The following is an 18,008-nucleotide window of genomic DNA, read 5'->3' as shown; positions in this document are numbered from 1 at the left end:
ACACATGCTCGGAAGTTGATGGTAGGAGATGGCTTATAAAAAAAAGTCATAATAATCCAGTTTTTAAAAAAATAGAAAATCATGTACTTTTATGATTGTTTCAGGATGTAAATTTCAGTTGTATGTTAATTCATTTATCCAATGTTTATTGAATACCACCTCTCCTTCAGGCTGTGTAGGCACTGGGGTCTCTAACAGTGAATTGAACCCAGAATAGTGCACTACACAAGTAAAGTTAGGTCTGCACACAGTACAAAAATGGCATGAGAAGCATTTAAAAGTAAACCCAAGAGAGCTGAAGTCAGGAAAGAGGAAATATCTGGCTAGGGGCATCAGCTCTTCCTGAAGGAGGAAGCATTTAATTTCGAGCTTGAAGGATGGCTAAGATTTCAACAATTAAAGGGAGGAGGGCTTTCCTCAGAGTTATAATTAACAGTATGTGCAAAGGCAGGAGGTAAGAACTCAGGAAGTATGCAAGAAGAGGTAGCATGGGGGATTTTCTGGCTGTGATATTGTGTATTAACCCATACTATCATTTATACTTCTCAGACGAGATGATGGGTTGAGTGATTTCTAAGCAATTAGGAAATTTGAGATCCTTTTTCTCTTCTTCTTGGTAAATTGTTTCCCTGTTTTTTTGTTTTTCTTTTTTTCATTCTCAGTAGCATATTAGTAAGAACCAATTCCATTCTTGTTCTGCTCTGATCCATTTCTGTATGGCAGCAGCCAGAGATTCTTTAAAATGCAGATGTGAGGATGTCACTCCTCTGCTTAAAACTCATCAATGTTTTCTCCTTTTACAGTTCCTGAAATAAAATAAAATAAAGGAAAAGAAAGAAAATAAAATCTAACAAAGTATTGTCTGACTCAGAGCCTCTGAAGAAGTTCTTCCGTCCACCAAAAAAACTTTTCCTCCCAATTTGCCACACTAGTTATGATTTATCATCATTAGAAATCAATAAATGTCAGTTTCTTCCCTGATTCATCTAATCTAAATGAAGTTTTCTTTTAATTCTCTCTTGTGGGGCTCCTAATCCTTTTCTTTTTTCCATTACTTATCACAACTTGTAACTGTTTGTCACTTACATGTTTACTTATATCATGATACTCAATACCCGTTCCCAGATCTTCTATCCAAGTAGAGTAGAAGCTCCATTAAAAAGGCATCATTTTATAATATATATAAAATAGATAAGCAACAAATTTATACTGTATAGCACAGGGAAATATATTCAATATCTTGTAGTAACTTACGATAAAAAAGAATATGAAAACAAATATATGTATGTTCATGCATGACTGAAGCATTGTGCTGAACACCAGAAATTGACACAACATTGTAAACTGACTACACTTCAATAAATATTTATATATATATATATGTATACCCCAAAATAAAGGCATCATTTTAGGTGTGATTTACCATTGTGGACCCAATACCCAGTGTACCATCTGAAGGTAAGATGGTATGCAACAAACATTGGTTGAATAAATCACTTTACATATCCTGAAATCATTTTTCATATTCTGAAGCATAAAAGTACATGATTTCTTTAAGTGGTTTATTATGATTCCTGTTTTCATTAAAATCTAAGCCAGAATTATTACTTGCAATTAAAGGGAGAAAATATTTCTTGAGTATCAAACTCTCTGTCAAAGTAAGTTTAGCATGTTGATTTGATGAGCAATATTCTTTTTATATTCAGCTTCAATTTCCCAAGCATCTGGGCATCCAGCAGAAAGTCTTTAAAGTTATAACAATACATTTCCTTCTGCAGCTCTGGAAAGCAGAATACACACACACACACACATCACACACACACACAGCTCTCTAAGTATGAAGGTTGGCATTCCACTTGGTTGTTAGTCTTACAGCCACAGAAAATGGAAATGAAGGGCCACAGAGAAGAAAGTGAAAGTAGGTAAGGAAGGTAAATGCTAGATTCCATTTCAGCTATTCCTGAATCATATTAAATTATGGAACCAGAGTAGCTGAATCTCATCGAAAGCTAGGAATTATATAGTGTGGCAGATCGGATTTTCCAAAAATCGATCCTGTCTTCCATTCTCATTTATAACGTGACCTTTACTCTGATCAAAAAGTGGGGTCTATGAACCGCTTCATTAAATAAGGGTGGGCTTCACACTCACTTGGAACCAACAGAATGAGACCCACGATAAGCTGCATTACTTGCGAGGCTAGGTCAGAAAAGGTCGTCCCGTTTCTACATACATTCATATTACAACCCGGCCACAGAAGGAAAGTGATGAAAATGAGGTGAAGATCATCTCCCGGGTTCTCACATTTTTCTTTTTCTTCTATAACATGTTCTTGGCTAAAGAGATGAAACTTTCCCCCCCTTTCTCCATCATCACTTTCCAGATTTCATCATTTCAAAGCAGCCTTGCCTTTGAGTCTTCCCAGCTGAGGCCCCAGGCAGTATGGAGCAGAGTCAAGCCTTCCAAATTCCTGACCCACACAATTCATGAGCATAATAAAATGGTTGTCGTCTTACATCGCTAAATAAGGGGTGGTTTATTAGACAGACAAATTTTACTGTTTAGCATGACATACAAATCTCTTATGATTTAAATTACCTTTATAGTGTCATTTATTTTTTAGCCAAACTCACCTTGGTCATAAAAAGTCAAAGTTATCGTACTTGTTCTTTGGTTGAGACTTCTGTTTTCATCTCTGCAGCATCATCTAACTTGAGCTTGCTCCTCACAAGAGATGGCGTCTAACCCAAAAACTCAGCTCCAAAGTTAGGGGCTGCTGCCTGTGGGCACGTATCACGGAGTGATAACTATGCGTTTTTCTGATTTAAGTACTTTTCAGATTTATCCTCTGTGCACTACTGGAGACCATACTTTTCACTCCAGAAAATCTTAGGGCTAACATCTCGCTGAAATAAAACTAGGCTTGCTCAGCTTAGAGGGTATTGATTCTGGTCTGTTTAGCTAAACTTTTCCTTTCTGGATGGGTGGTGCTTCCTTGCCTTACATGACTCATTTTTCCATAATATCTAAAGTATTTTAAGTTTAGTAGGCTGTCATAGGTGACACGGCTCATACGGGGATTACAGAGCAGAAGCAAACCTGTACACTGAGCCTCCCTTCTTTTCAGGTCCCTCCTAGTGGCCAACTCTGCTCAGAACTACTCCGACCCACCTTGTTCAGCAGGTTCCTCAGCCCTTCTAATTGGAACCTTGCCTGAACATGACAACCAGTTCCTATGTCCTTCTCTCCAGCCCTGGCGTCTGCAGTTTTGCCTAGCTGGATTACTTGATATATTTATCCATCCACTTACGAAAGTAAGAAAACCATCTTGTTTCTTTAACAGATGTGGATTTGCTTACGATCACTAGATCTGTTTCTTTATCTGTGAAAGAGTTAGACTAGATATGCCATAGTTTCTACCTCGATAGAACTCATGCACTTGGAGTTCTGAGCCAGCAAGCACGCTGAGGCTACCACGCTGTTCTGAAGCCAAGCCACATGGAGAGACCAATTAACAGGCGCTCTGGTTGCCCGTCTTGGTTTTCCAGTCCTCCCTACCCAGAGACCAAATATTTGAATGAACAAGCCTTCAGATGATTCCAGCTTCTACTCCTCAAGGCAGTCCTAAAAATTGAATCTGATCATGACTCTCAATTTTTTCTGTTGAATAACCTTAACCTTTAGGATTTTCCAATGATATGTGCTCTAGAGTCATGTAGAATTATAAGCATACCAAACACAAAATTATCTGTACCATATTAAACTTGCACTGGGGGAGGGTATAGCTCAGTGGTAAAGTGCGTGCCTCGCATGCACAAGGTCCTGGGTTCAATCCCCAGTATCTCTGTTAATAAATAAATAAATAAATAAACACAATTACCACCCCCCCCTAAAGACCTGATGAAATAAACTTGCAGTCAGCATCGTATTCAATTTGCAGGTGAATTTTTTGCATGGGTTCTGTCTTTGTGCATGTAACTTGCACTTTAGTAGCAATAAATAAAGCCATAAACATGCAATGAATAATTTTTCATTAGTTGTTATTGGAATCATGGCTTAAAGTTACTTCATTTTTAATTATCCATTGAATTTTTTATTTATAATCATTCTTAAAATTCTCCACCCAGTCAGGTTGAGACATGCCTCATGTAAAGGGCTAAACTCAGGCAAGACAGAATCAATTATCTGTTCAGTTTCAAACTCCAAAAACAATCTTTTGAAGCTCATTTTAGGTATAAAAAATGTGAAAGATATGACTTCCAGCTGTAAGAGTCAGATTTTGTTGAGAGGAAAAAAAATAGGATAGAGACTTGTATTAATCATGTTTCTATTTAATTTCCTATAATTAATGATGCTGTGAAATTTGGGTCCTTGCAGATACTGGAGAGGCTGCCCCTCCCAGGATTAGCTAATTCCTAGAGATAACAAATGACTTCCCTAAGGTGTGGTTTTCATGTGCAAACTGACCAATCCAGAGTCCATACTCTCCTACTACCTCCTTTATCAAGCTCTCATAGGTTGAGCCACTATCCCTCTGCCCTAGAATCACCTCAGGGCCAGGTATCAGGCAACTAGGGGTGATCCCTACACCCCAGAAATAGTCACACACTCTGTGGAAATAGTCACACCAGCCAATCCTAAACCTGTTTGGCCTGCTTAGCCTGCCTTGCCCATTGCTTCCATGAAAACCTTACTTAAAGCTTTCGTCCATGCTTCCCCTTGTTCCTCTGCCTCCTGACCGACCCGGGTTCTTCCCCATGTGGCCCCATGTGTGATGGCATGCCTCTTGTTTCTAAGGATCTGTGAATATGAACTTACTCCTTCAGGACAATCATTTCCATGTCTGTGTGTCTTACTATGTCTGATAGAAACAAATTATAGGCACTTTTTAGAACAAGATTCTAGAGGTCAAACTTTGGGGAACTGATCACAGAGTTTCTACTCTGTACCACAAAAAGTGGACAGGTTCCTTTCTCAAGTCCCACTTGAACCTCTCCAGGCAGTTCTTAATGCTTCTCATAACTACTTCCCAAGCAAAAGGGAAGAAATAATATGGATAACTGGGGAACCCACTCCACTTGGACACATTTTGAGTGATTTGGAGCACTCAACTTTAAACAAAAAGAGACCCTTGTTCTGTGGTTTTCAGAGCAAAGCATAGTTTTTCCTTCCCACACGTGGCTTTTGGCCCTTATCTTCCTTGGGGGCTTGTTTTGGTTCATGAATCCCTCCCATAATTCTCTTTTGCTCAAGTGATTAGTCAACCTTCAAAAACAATTTTACAGACATCAAGATGAAAACAAAATAAAATTCATTTGTGTTTGAGTTTGTGATAAGTAAGTCTTTTAAAGCATGGGACTCTGAGTAGAGCCCCTCTTGTCTGGGACTCGAGGAGGCATTGGCTCTATTAGATATTGAGTCTTATGATAAATCTGTAGCATTGAAGACAATATAGTATTGCCGAAATGATGGAATTTAACTCAAAATCCAGAAACAGACCAGGGCATTTATAAAAAACTTGATTTTTGACAGAGAAGTAATTTAAAATGGGTGAGAAAACCCACAGCAAAAAAAAAAAATGTGACAATGAATATATGTATGTTCATATATAACTGAAAAATTGTGCTCTACACAGGAATTTGACACAACATTGTAAAATGACTATAACTCAATAAAAAAAAGGTTAAATAAATAAATAAAATGGGTGAGAAAAGGCTGTGCATTCAATAAATGGTCCTGCAACAGTTGCTTATTCCCACGGAAGAAGCCTAGACCTGGCTGCCACAACTTGCACAATGTCTCTTCTGCTGCATTTTGTTAATCAAAGCAAGTCACAAAGCCAACTCCTGTTCAACAGAGTGGAGCAATAGTCTCCACCTTTGAGAGAGGAGCAACAGTGCCATGTGAAAAAGTGGCAGGGACAGAGAGAGACCTGAGTCATTAAGGGAAGAACTGCCAGATTTAGCAAACCAAAATACAGGAAACCCAGTTAAATCTGAATTTCAGAAAAATAATGTTTTAGCATAGTTAGGTCCCAAATATTGCATAGGACATACATATACTAAAAAAAACTCATTTTTTATCTGATTTCAAATTTAAGATGGGCATCCTGTATTTTATCCTGTAGCACTAATTAATGGCCATTATTGAAATGTTTACCACAAACATGGGCTTCTAACTTTTACATAAAACAATCATAGCTTGATATAGGAAATATCAATCAATAAATATTTCTAAAAATATATGTACAAAGAAATGTTTTAAAGTGTAGGTTTCCAGGAGTTTTGAGCTCTTTATAAATATTAAGAGCTTAACAGTAGAGAATGGCGAGACCAGAAAAGTGATTTCTGTTCAGCAATGTCATTATCTTTAGGTGCATGCTTCCTCCATTTATCAGTCTATTAAATGTACAAGCCAGATTTACCAACTCATTCACATTCATTCTCGTTCTCACATCTCTCCCCAGTACGTTGAAAGAATGAATTCAGTCACAAAGGTAGTGTTCCAGAGCTGCTGTGGTGAAAAGATATTTCCCAGCACTCTCCCGGTTTTTATATCCAAGGACATTGTCCCTTAGGTCTCACCTTCCAGGCTGCAAAGGACCTGTTCTGATCTCACTAATGAGTGGGAAACCTCAGTGCCTCTGACAGAAGAGAGCTCCACAGGCCATCACACAGCAGACTTGTTCAGTGGAGCAGAACAGCTTCCCAGGAAGGCATGATAGATTTTATGACACTTCTAAAACCACCTTATTCTGGCAAGAATAATTTCACCTAAATTTATTTTTATCTCCAATTTCTGTACATCTTACTTTCAGTCATGATTTTATTGAATTCCAGTAGGGTGTGTAATCGTGCACTGGGTTGGGGATACATGAGACCCTTGTCCTTAAGTAGATGAGAAAAACATCAGGAACAGAAATATAAATATATAAAGACAAGAACATAAGAGTCATCTTTCTAACAACTGAAGGAAAGGGATGGCTAATAGCCAAGAATCCTTGGTGAAGTCAGAGAATCATAAATGGAGGTTTAATGGAGGGGATCATGTGACAAGCTGAGCAGGAAGAAGAAAATTAGCAGAGACTACCGGCTGTTCTGCAGGATTCAGTCTCCCATTTTCCCCTTAGTTATATAACCCTCAGGGTTTGCTGGGTATGTGGTCACTCGAATAAAGACTACATTTCCCAGACTCCATTGCAGCTAGGTGTGGATCTGTGGTTAAGTTTCACCCAGTAGAATGTAAATGTGAAAACACCATGTGTAGTTTCCTGGAAACATCCTTAGCAGGAAAGGGCCTGCCTTTCTTCAGCCTTTCCTACTTCTTGCTGGCTGGAATGCTGACAAGATGGCAGCAACAAAAATAGCTCTCTTGAGATGCGAGGTAGAAGCATGAAGTAGAATGCTGAGGGTGAAGGAACAGCAAGACCAGAGGAGTCTTGGTGTCTGATGCCACACAATGCCATACTGCTTACCTCAAGTGCTTACCCCCAAATTTCATTTCCATAATTCAGAAGTGCATATCTGTCCTATTGAAACCCCACTTCGGGGATTTTCTATAAAATAAAATAGTATCTACTCATAAGAGATAAATAACTTAATGGCAAAATCAACTGCTTAATAGGAAATCAAAACTATGGTTACCAGAATACATTTCCCAAAAAGGAGTGATCTTGTAATAGAGTCAGAAGCTTGTTATTCCCCAGGGTCATTCAGGCAGGTTTCCAATTGAAGAGCAAGGCAATGGGGAAAATATTTGAGACCAACTCTAAATGAGCCTGTCATTGAAAAGATTTATTTTCAAGAAGAGATCACAGGGTCAAAAAAGAAAAATAAGGATCGCTTGCATTGAAATAGCTCCAGCCAATTCCTACCAAACCGGGCTGAAAATAAGTACAAGTCAAAGTTGCAGTGAAATTAAATATAACTCTGGCCAATCTCTCTTAGTCCTTAAAGATGGCTGTAATTGAGTTGTGGAATAGCCGGCAAAACATCTTACATGGCACACCATTTTCTTGACTATCAGTCTGCACAATTATTAGATAATTAAATTATGGTACTTTTAACCCAACTTAATTTCCTGGCAATTTAACTTGTTCTTTCTTTCCCCAACTGACAAAGCCCCAAATAAGCATGTAAAATTGAGCATTACTTAGCCATTTGAACAAATATCAGTATTTATTTCAAATGTAGTTAATTCACAGAAATTCTGTTACCATTATCAAGCCATTGACAGTATCTTCCACTCAAATAATTTGAAAAAGTAGAGAGTAGATATTCCTTAATTTTTGTTAATTCTTTTTGATTTCTTGCTGTTAAAGTAGCATTTGTTTACTAGGCTGAGATTTTAAACTTCTTAGATAGCATCATATATTTTTCCCTATAATATCTATCAGTATTTTTCCATAAAGAATTTTACAGGCAACTGGAAACTTTCACTCTAACACTTCGTGTTACAACTTTTATGTCAGGAAAGATATTTTGGGACTCCTTTTGAGACCTTTCAGGGGGAGGCTAGTGATGGCTGTCCCAGCAAACCATAGGGCAGGATGGAAGCTGATTATGGTCTTCACACTTCCTCCCATGTGAAGTGAGCAAGGCGGGCCACACTGACTCTGCTTTGAGGGGGACAGTGGCAAATCTCAGCTAGTTGCATAGAATCAATACAAGAAGACGTTGAAAACAGATCCACAAAGTAGATCCTACTGTATGTATATGATTTAAATATTCCCATCTTAATATGAAGTCTGGTATTAAAATCTGTTGAGCCTAACTTTTTGTTTAAAGGTGATAAGGCAAAATAATAAACCAAATGAACAAACAGAGGGCTCTAAGAAGCTCAAATATTTACATTTCTTTATATATCTATTTACACAATTCCTAGCTCCTATCTGGAAAACAGCATCTCTGCTTTTTTACCATCTCAACATGCTCAAATCACTCTGGAGTAAGGGTCATCAATAATGGCTTAATCAAGAAATCCACCAGAAGTTTACCAGTCCTTGTTTAACATGACCTTTCTGTGGCCTCTGACAATGATGAATTATCCCTATTTCCAGAAAACTCTCCTCTCTCTTGGCTCCTGTATAACTATTTTCTCTTGGTTTACCTCGTCCCTCTCTGAGCAATCCTTCTAAGTCTGCTTTGCTGGAAGTCCCTGAAGTGTTAATGTTCCCCAGGGTCTTGATCATAGCATTGTCTTGCACTGCACTTTCCCGTGGTTCGAGCACTACTCATCTGTTAAAGAATTCCAATTCTTGATAGTATCAGCCTCAGCACACACTCTCAAGATTCATTGCTATAATGTCTGCTATATTCTGGATATTTTTTTCATTTGAACACCCCAAAGGAACCAAATCTGTTTATAGTTCGACTTACTTTCTAAATCTCCTCCCTCCCTCACCCCATCTTCATCCTGTGCTACTAAATCCTATATATTTTACAGGCTAAATATCCAAATCTATCGTTTCCTCTTTTCTCTGTTTTCACTGACTCTTATTCAGCAGTCAACTGGACCATTGCAAAAATTAAAAGAGGAAACAAACAAGCAAACAAACCCTTCTAAATAGCCCTCCTGCTTTTAATTTTGTCCCATTTCCATTGTACAAAAGCTTATGTGGTTCTTCTAAAATATCTCACATAACCACTTCTCTAGTCAAAATCTTACAATGGCTTTCCTTCACCTGTAGGTCAACACCCATACCTTGCTGGTACAGGATGCCATTCATACTTTGAGCACCTTCATTTCTGGATTCATCTACCACTCTCCACATACTCATCCATGCTTTAGCCTCCTTGAACACTTATGTTCACTGCATGAGCCACAATCTTTCTTTCCTCTGTGCCTTTGCACATGCTGATATCACTGACTGGAAAATACTTCCCTTCTTTTTCTACTTGGAAAATTCCTCTTTTAAGACTCATGCACATATCCTTTCTCCTGTGACTATGTCACAGCTTCTTCTATGCGGGATTACATATCCCCTTTCTTATGTTCCTTTGCATTTAGTGCATGTTTTCACTGCAGCAATTTACACAGTGGTTTGGAAGCACTTCTTTACATGTACATGTTTGCTTTATGAGGAGAGAAACCATGTCTTACTCGTTTTTCTATGACCAACACCCAGCACGGTGCCTGGTGCTCAAAAGATGTTTGTTTTGTTAATATTAAGCAGAGAAGGGGGTATGCAGATAAAAGACATATGGTCCTTGATTCCACAGAAATACATTAAAAATCTAAAGGGTTATCACAGAAAAAATAGAAATAGATTTGCTTTTATTCTACCAGAGAGAAGAACTTGAAAAATTCACAAAGAATTGAATTCTTGTTTAATAAAATAAAGTACTAATTCCTGGAGTTATTCAACAACCAAACAGGAAGTCCCAAGAGTTAGTGGGTTTCCCATTACTAGATTCAAACTGAAACCAAGTGGCCTAATCAGCCAGAAGGTGGGCTGTCGTCAATACTTGTAGTAGATGAGGGTTGAGATCTCTATAAGTCTAATGTCATCCTGTGAAAAGAGACGTGTTTTGAATGATTCTGAAATAATTTTTTAGGAACTAAGATTATTGGCTATCTCTGCCTTAATTCTGTGTTTTAAAATATTAAATATCAATTAAGTTCAGTGTATTTATAATAAGAGTTCACTGAAATTTCATAATTCCCCAGTATTCCGGTCATGCAAAACTAGAGACATTGTAGTGGGGTGATTTGGGGAGAAAGCAATAACTACCTATCTGAGTTTGGATACTTAGGAAACATGGACACAGGAGTCAGACAAATGGAGGTCCAATAGCACCTTTGTTACCAATAAAGAAGAACAGCTTTGTTACCAGTAGGCCGCATTCTTCTGCAGGCCTAATAAATAACCCTGAATTAAAAATACTCACCCTCCCAAAGAACAAGATGCAGACTTCCCTTGCTGTGCTGCCGGAGTGTGAAAAGCAGAGCAGGAGAAATATCATGAGGACCCAGAAAACAGTAAGCTAACACTAATGTGTTTCCTCCCATTTTCCACAGTCAGTGGAGGGAGTGAGGAAAGGGTGGGAGAGAAGATAGAAGTGCTTCTTCTACAAATTCTTCGGATTGCTGAGAGGAATTTTCCTCCTCTCTATGAAGAGGGATTGAAAAACAGCGAAAAAGAGCTGTAATATACTCAAGAGCGAAGCCGTCTTTCAGGTGCCTCTTAGTCTACGATTGGCTTTGCATATCAGAAAACGTCGTCTTGCTTCTTCGATATTTTGAAAGAATAGAAAGTCAGCAGCTATACTAGAGACTAACCTCTTTCCTTAGGATGAATTGTTTTACCGTTTGCACATGCACCCATACAGTCAACAGACATTTATTAAATGCCTGCCGTGCTCCTGGTGCTTTTGTGCTAGAGGTCAAAGACAAATAAGCCCCTTTGTCCTTAAAGACTTCTAGCTGGAGAAATGGCCTATTAAATAATAGTAACAACAACAACAATAATAGTAGTGTGATACACATGGTAACCGATGCAGGGATATTATGCTATGAAGGAGAAATTAATTACTGGAAGAAAGAAAAAGGAATATGGTAATGAAAATGGCAAAGATGTGGGGGAGTCCTGATACAGGCTTTGAAAAGTGAGGCAGAGCTCACCAGGAGAAAGTGGATGGGCACAGAGACACCCCTTGGAAAAGAATATCCATCAGCAAAGGCTCAAACATCTCAATGTGCAGAGCTCCAGGGAGCACTAAACTAAAAGGAAACCATGCTTGATATTTGTGAAATATTTTCACATTTAACTTAAAGTTTATTAAAGTAAGGGAACTTCTGCATAGTTTAATATGGTTACAAGGACCTAGATGTGAGCCATTTTGTGCTAGTTAATAATAACCAAACGATTTAGGGTATTAGTCATTAACCATTAACAAATACCCGCTGGATCCCTCATCTTTGGTTGATTTCCAACAGTTATATCTCAGAGGCCTTGGCACTTGTTATTTGAATTTAAGCATTTATGTCTGGAATATAAGGACCAAAGATATTTTGCTTCTGGGCCATTAAAATTTTTAGAATAATAAGCCATTCCCTCGCAGCCCCTCTCTTTGGTAGAACGCCATTCAGGAATGTGTTCCCTATCAGAATTCATGAGGGAAATAAAGCAGTGCTCTTATTAAGGAAATCCATTTCCTCCAAAAGGATAAAGTATGACAAGGACTGTTTTTTCAACCTAATGTAAATTTCATAACATCAGCAGTGTGCTGTGCAAACTGCCAAATAGAAAGGCTCTCTCTCACGCCTGATCCGCAGAACATATGGGCTCAAAAGGACACAGATTCCGTGCACCTCAGGGAAGCACATCCTCCACCCTGCTCTCTAAGCTCTAAACCGGTGAACCTACTCCTATCTCTTGAAGGCTTAGTCTTTATTAGATACCTTCTTTCCAGACAGATAAAATGATGAGGGGTTTTGTTTTTTGGTGTTTTTCTTTTCCCTTTCCCGTCCCTTTCTCTTCACAGATACAGCACCAGTGATTGAAAAGCCTGGCCTGCAAATCTGACAGTTCACTTATCTGGGTCTATCTCTAAGTACAAGGTCAACATTATCTCAGCCTGCATCCTGTGTAATTACAGTATTTGGCTGGCATTGCTGAACAGGGGCTGAAATCCATCAGGTTCTAGTTAATCTGCCTTGAGTAACCACAGCTGGTTGGCCGGAAGAAAATGATTATGAAATAAAGTTGTTGTGTCTTAATAATAAAGATTACTGATATGCAGGGCAAGATGGATCTCAGGTTAACCTTTTCCTATGTATGAAGGCTCTGTATAATGTGAGGCAAAAGGAATTTTTCTGTAAAGTCTTCTTGATTTCATATTTTGTGTCTCCTTTCTTTTCACTCTTACCGAATGTCCCACTAGTCCTGAATTTTCATTACTCTTCAGTGAAACACATATATTAACCTTTTGGACGTTTTCCAAACAGACCAAACTAGAAATTTAATAGATATGAGATCAGCTTCCTTCTTTTTAATTAGTCTTCAAACTTAATCTTGTCTTGTTTTATTAAGAATCAGTTTATCTTGCTAATGTTGAGGCTATGAGTTACTCACACTACAGACAGAACAATGATGAATTTACAGGGTAATATTAGGTAGTATGTCTAGTGATGTGTGGCCTGGGGCAAGCAGTATAGTCAACACATGAAACAGACTTGCAGTTGGGCGAAAACTCCCCATCACTATCTGTACAACATGAACAACTCAAGCACACTTCCAATCCAATAATTTTGACCCCTTCCAATAATAAAAGATGATCATAAAATGTTTTATCTGGCAACTGTGAAAAGCCTCAGGCAGTGGTACGGTGGTTAAGAGCATAGATTCCAGAGTCATACCCCGTTCTGCCACTCACTAGCTGTGTGACCTTGGGCAAATTACTTGACTTCTCTGTGCCTAAAATTTCTCAGATTTAACATGGAGATGATAATAATAATAGCTGTCTCATGTGGTTGTCTTTAGAATTAAATGAATTAACATATCAAAAGCACTTCAGACAGTGCCTAGCATTTAATAAGCACGGTAAGTGGTTCACTGTTGATAAAATTAAAACAGCTAAAGAAACAGGGCGGTCTGGATCATGATCCTGTTGGATAGTTAGTAGGTAGGGCTTGCAAGATTTTTAGCTCTAAATTCTTGTGTTTGATATTTGACTTCAGGCTATTAACATTTAACCAGAGGCTCATAAATAAGATGAACTATGGTTAAACCCATCACGTTAATGTGTCTACTCATAAGAAAATAAGAATGCACATAAAAATGATACACTATGGATTGCATTTGGCAGGGTAGGGTGAGAGCAAGAGAGGACGAGGGAGGGTGATGTGCTTGAGGCTGATGAGTCTGGACATGGTGGCTCCCAGGCTCTTCCTTGGTCCACTGCTGTCATTGCCCTTAGCACACATGACCGGGATGACTGTGAAGTCCCTCCTACGAAGGAATTCATTTTCCTTTCTAGGTTTCCAAGTCCACTTTCGGCATCCATGCCTTAGCTGTTGCGCTGAGTCTTCTGTCTTCATAATTACATCTCTAATGTAATGCATCCAGCAACGATCCTTACTTACATCCTCTTAATGACATACCTACTACAGGTCCATGCCAAATCCCCTTTGTCAACATTTAAGTCAATTGGTTAATACTAAACAAAACAAACACATAGAGACAAAAGAAAAGCATCAGTGGGGATTTTGGGTGAAAAGATAAGCTGAGGAATATGTATTTTGAATAATTTCTCTTCATTTTTTGCATGCTTTTAAATTCTGGAAATTGCTTGGAAATCATTTTACAATAGCTCTTTTTCATTCTTATGACTCTTACCTGACTTCCTAAAAGGTAACAAAGGAAGAAGTTTCAGGACAGACTCTAGAAGTTCATGATGTGTTTGTTCATAAGATTTTAAGACATCATACACACATTTATATATTTTTGTTGATCTCACAAATCTTCCTTTATTTTAGCTGAAGATAATATATAAAAGTCAAAACATGTCAAAACATATATATCCTCTCTATATAACAGAAAAGTCAACAATTCATTTTAGAGGCATTCTGTGTATTTTGTAATCTAAAATGAATTTCTGCCTAAGTCCCTATTTCTCACCATAGTATATCTACATAGCTCTTATTAATGTCAAGGAAACTATTCAAGTGTCCTAATGGAAAGATAATTTGAGAACAAATGTCTTTTGAAAAGTAACAACCACTGTCAATTGAAAGAAAAGAACAGCTTTTTTTGGTTAAAGTTTGATACTGGGGGTGGGGGTGGGGAGGGATGTCTGCAATTTTGGTTGCTAAGATGAGGCTTTTTGAGGCATCATCTTTTCAGATGGAGTTTGTAATGGGTGGGTTTTAAGATTGTCTTTTGCTCCCAAATTGTATCTCTAAATGTAAGGAAGGGAAAAATGAAATCAAATCACTTTAGTAAAATATTAAAAAGTCAAACTATTTTAAATATATCAGTATGAAAATAGAACTTTCATAAGATCTTCACTTTCTGGGGTTTTTTTTGTTTTGTTTTTTTTAAACAGCGGTCTGTTTTTTCTTTAATACTATTCATTGCTGCTCGTGTTTCCAGTCTTATACTGAGCTTCCTAACATCTGTTTTCTATTTTTCTTTAATTTCCCCTCATGACCTTTGGCCTATTCTCTGTGTTTGGAAAAACACAGGAATTAAAGTAGACATTATCTCTATGCTTTCTCCAAACTGCATAAATTCACATTTTTAGCCTGCCTTATTTCTAAGCACAGGCTCTCTAACCACAGAATCAGTTTGTCTGTTACTGAGGAGGAAGTTTCATAATGTTCAAAATTGGGATCTGTAACCCTGGAGTGTGGCGTCCTGGGGGCTGCAAGGGCTTGTAGGGCACCAGAATATCTGTTCTAAATCTGTGGCCACTGTGAAAATTGCTCTGGCCTCGTCTAGTGTTCTAGAAAATCCCCAAAGCATGACACACTTGAAGTTATTTTTATAATTATAGCATTTAGTCTCTCACGTGAGACTGAAGAATGTGATACTAATATAGGATGAGAACATATTGTGCAGGTTTGAAAAAACATCAGTTAAATGAGCAGTTACTTAACGATCATGCTTAACGAGCTAAATTATTCACCAAAGGTAACAGTGAGAGAAACAAAGAGGAATTCAATGCTGTGCTAAATGCAGACCATACATTAGAACACAGAAAGCCTGAGCTACACAGAACCGCTGGGTAACCAATATTCTGAATAAATGGGTGAATAGGTGGGGGATTATCCAAAGGAGCCTCCATTTTTCTAATGACTCTGAATATAATATATACTTTTATACCTCCTTTTAATTGAATTATAATTTACATGCAAAAAAAGTACATAGATCTTATGTATACAACTGGGTAGGTTACCCAGATGTACATACCTGTGTTCCATGCCTTCTTAAACAGAATATGCCTAAAACAATTATAGTTTTCTTGGGAACCCAGGTGCAGATACTATTGTGTTAAAATATATAATGCCTTCAAAGTCTAGTGATGGGACTTGAATTTGTTGCCTTTACTGTAAGAGACTTTATCTTACTTGGTTCTTTCTGCTTCCTGTAGATTTTTCTGCCTCATTTTAAATTTTCACTTAGTTGTCTTTATATGCCTGGACCTAATGTGGAATCAAATAAGATGTCCAACAAAAGTTTGTAGTAACAAATTGGCTATTGGACATCCAGACTTGAGGGCATTATATGGTTAGTGAAAGTAAATAACGTCGAGAGTTTTTGTCCTAAAGGAACAAGTATTAGTAATGTTAATGAGTTTTTAGAGGTCACAAAATATCTTGCTTATCCAAACTGAGGTAAGACTTGCTACACTGACGTTTTGTAAGTACCACTGACAGAGGATCTGAAACTACAGCCATGCCGAGAAGGGCTCAGTCATCCCGAACCTAACAGAGCCAGCAAGATAACTGGCTGAGATGCTGATATCACATTACACAACCAGACAAGTCCTATGAAAGACTCTTCAACAAACAACCTGCTTCTGTAATATGGAGGTTCCACACAGACCTTCTTTGTGCATTCGAAAGCGTCAGAGAGATTTCGCCTTCTTATGCTCAGAATTGGCCAAGATCATGCTGCACAATCTTGAAGAGTTTCTTTGATTTTTAGAACAAATATGCTCAATTAGAAGCTTTGAAGGAACCCTTGGAAGGAACGCACCACTATCTCAAGGCAACTTTGTCAAGTAAGGCACGTGCTTCCAAGACTCTAAGGTCAGCTCCAAGGAGCCCAGGTGGGCCACCCCTTCACCCCAGGGAGTATCACTCATGGGGATATTAGGGAGGCAGAAAAATAGTTAAGAACCCTGACCTTGAGTTACCAGTTTGGTAAAGGTGACCCTATAGAGGAATTATACGAAGTCCAAAAAAGCAGAATTCCCCAAGAAGCAGAAACCACAGCTAATTAGATCAATTATTATCACTGGAAACTCACTGCAGAGAGAGCATTATGCTATTACCCAAGACAGCCGCCAGCAGGCTGCCGCCATGCTCTGCACTCACCCGACCCCGCCTCAGCCTGAAGGCCACTCGGCTAGAGAGAACCAACAAAAATCACAGCTTTTCTACTCCTTTTGGCACCAGCAACTAGTTTTACAAGTTCCCTTCAAAGATTGAATGACTTCCTGTTTATCTCTACGAAGTGCTTTTTATACAGATTTTGCTACATATTTCAATATCAAACAAAGCATTTCCCTCCAAGAAGCACTATTTTAGAGGATAAAATGCAAAATTTTCTGGGAAGACAAAGGTGAGCCTAAAACAAAAAGATGGACCTATGATGTTCCTTACTTTTATAGTTTAAGATCATTTTTATTAATTATTTACTTGTAACATTGCCTGGGTCTGTGGATCTTTTTCTACAAATGCTCTCTTATATAGTTCTTTGAAATTACAATTTTAAAAAAAGTAACCAAAGTGTTTTCCATGATGTAGAGAAGTAAATAAATAAATCAGAAACCTTAAAAAGGCTAGCTATTTCTGTTCACCATCATACTTGAAATGAGGAATTTATTTTTGGTCCACTTTGTATTTTTCTCTTATGTGTCATAAGAGTGATTGTCAAAGTAATAGAAGAGGATCTTTTCTTGACACCAGAACTATGAAATGTAAGACAAATTATTTTATTTGGCTAACCATTTTTATAGATCTATATTTAAACGCGATTAAATCCATTTTAGAATCACGTCCATGTGACCCTTCATTCTTCCTTTCCAAGTTTTTTAGTTTCTCTTTGAATATGCTGTATTCTCCACTACAAAGTCTGCATATCCGGTGTTTATTCCCACTTTCTTTTAAAACAAATTAGTCTTGGCACAGTGCAGGCATACTTTCAATGTTTGCTTCCTCCTCTTGCTTGAAATAAAGGTTCAAAAACAATTTCAAAAGAGCCAGGGATCTCTCAATTCTCTGAACACCTAAAGCACTTTTTTAAACCATCATCCAGTAGAAAATGCTATTTCCTGGAG

General features: G+C 38.0%; 1 long non-coding RNA gene and 1 other non-coding gene across 2 annotated transcripts in view; both read left to right on the top strand.

Moving 5' to 3' along the window:
* LOC116658274 overlaps positions 1-18,008 on the top strand; it is a 182,016-nt gene that overhangs the window by 121,331 nt on the left and 42,677 nt on the right. The gene's annotated exons all lie outside the window — the stretch shown is intronic.
* On the top strand, positions 3,776-3,847 carry TRNAA-CGC. Its single transcript has one exon. It is a non-coding gene; the product is annotated as a tRNA-Ala (tRNA).

This window comes from Camelus ferus, chromosome 2, assembly GCF_009834535.1.
Source record: "Camelus ferus isolate YT-003-E chromosome 2, BCGSAC_Cfer_1.0, whole genome shotgun sequence".
In the NCBI taxonomy this organism is placed as follows: domain Eukaryota; kingdom Metazoa; phylum Chordata; class Mammalia; order Artiodactyla; family Camelidae; genus Camelus; species Camelus ferus.
Note: the sequence above shows the minus strand (reverse complement) of the source record. Positions and strands in the feature narration are given on the sequence as shown.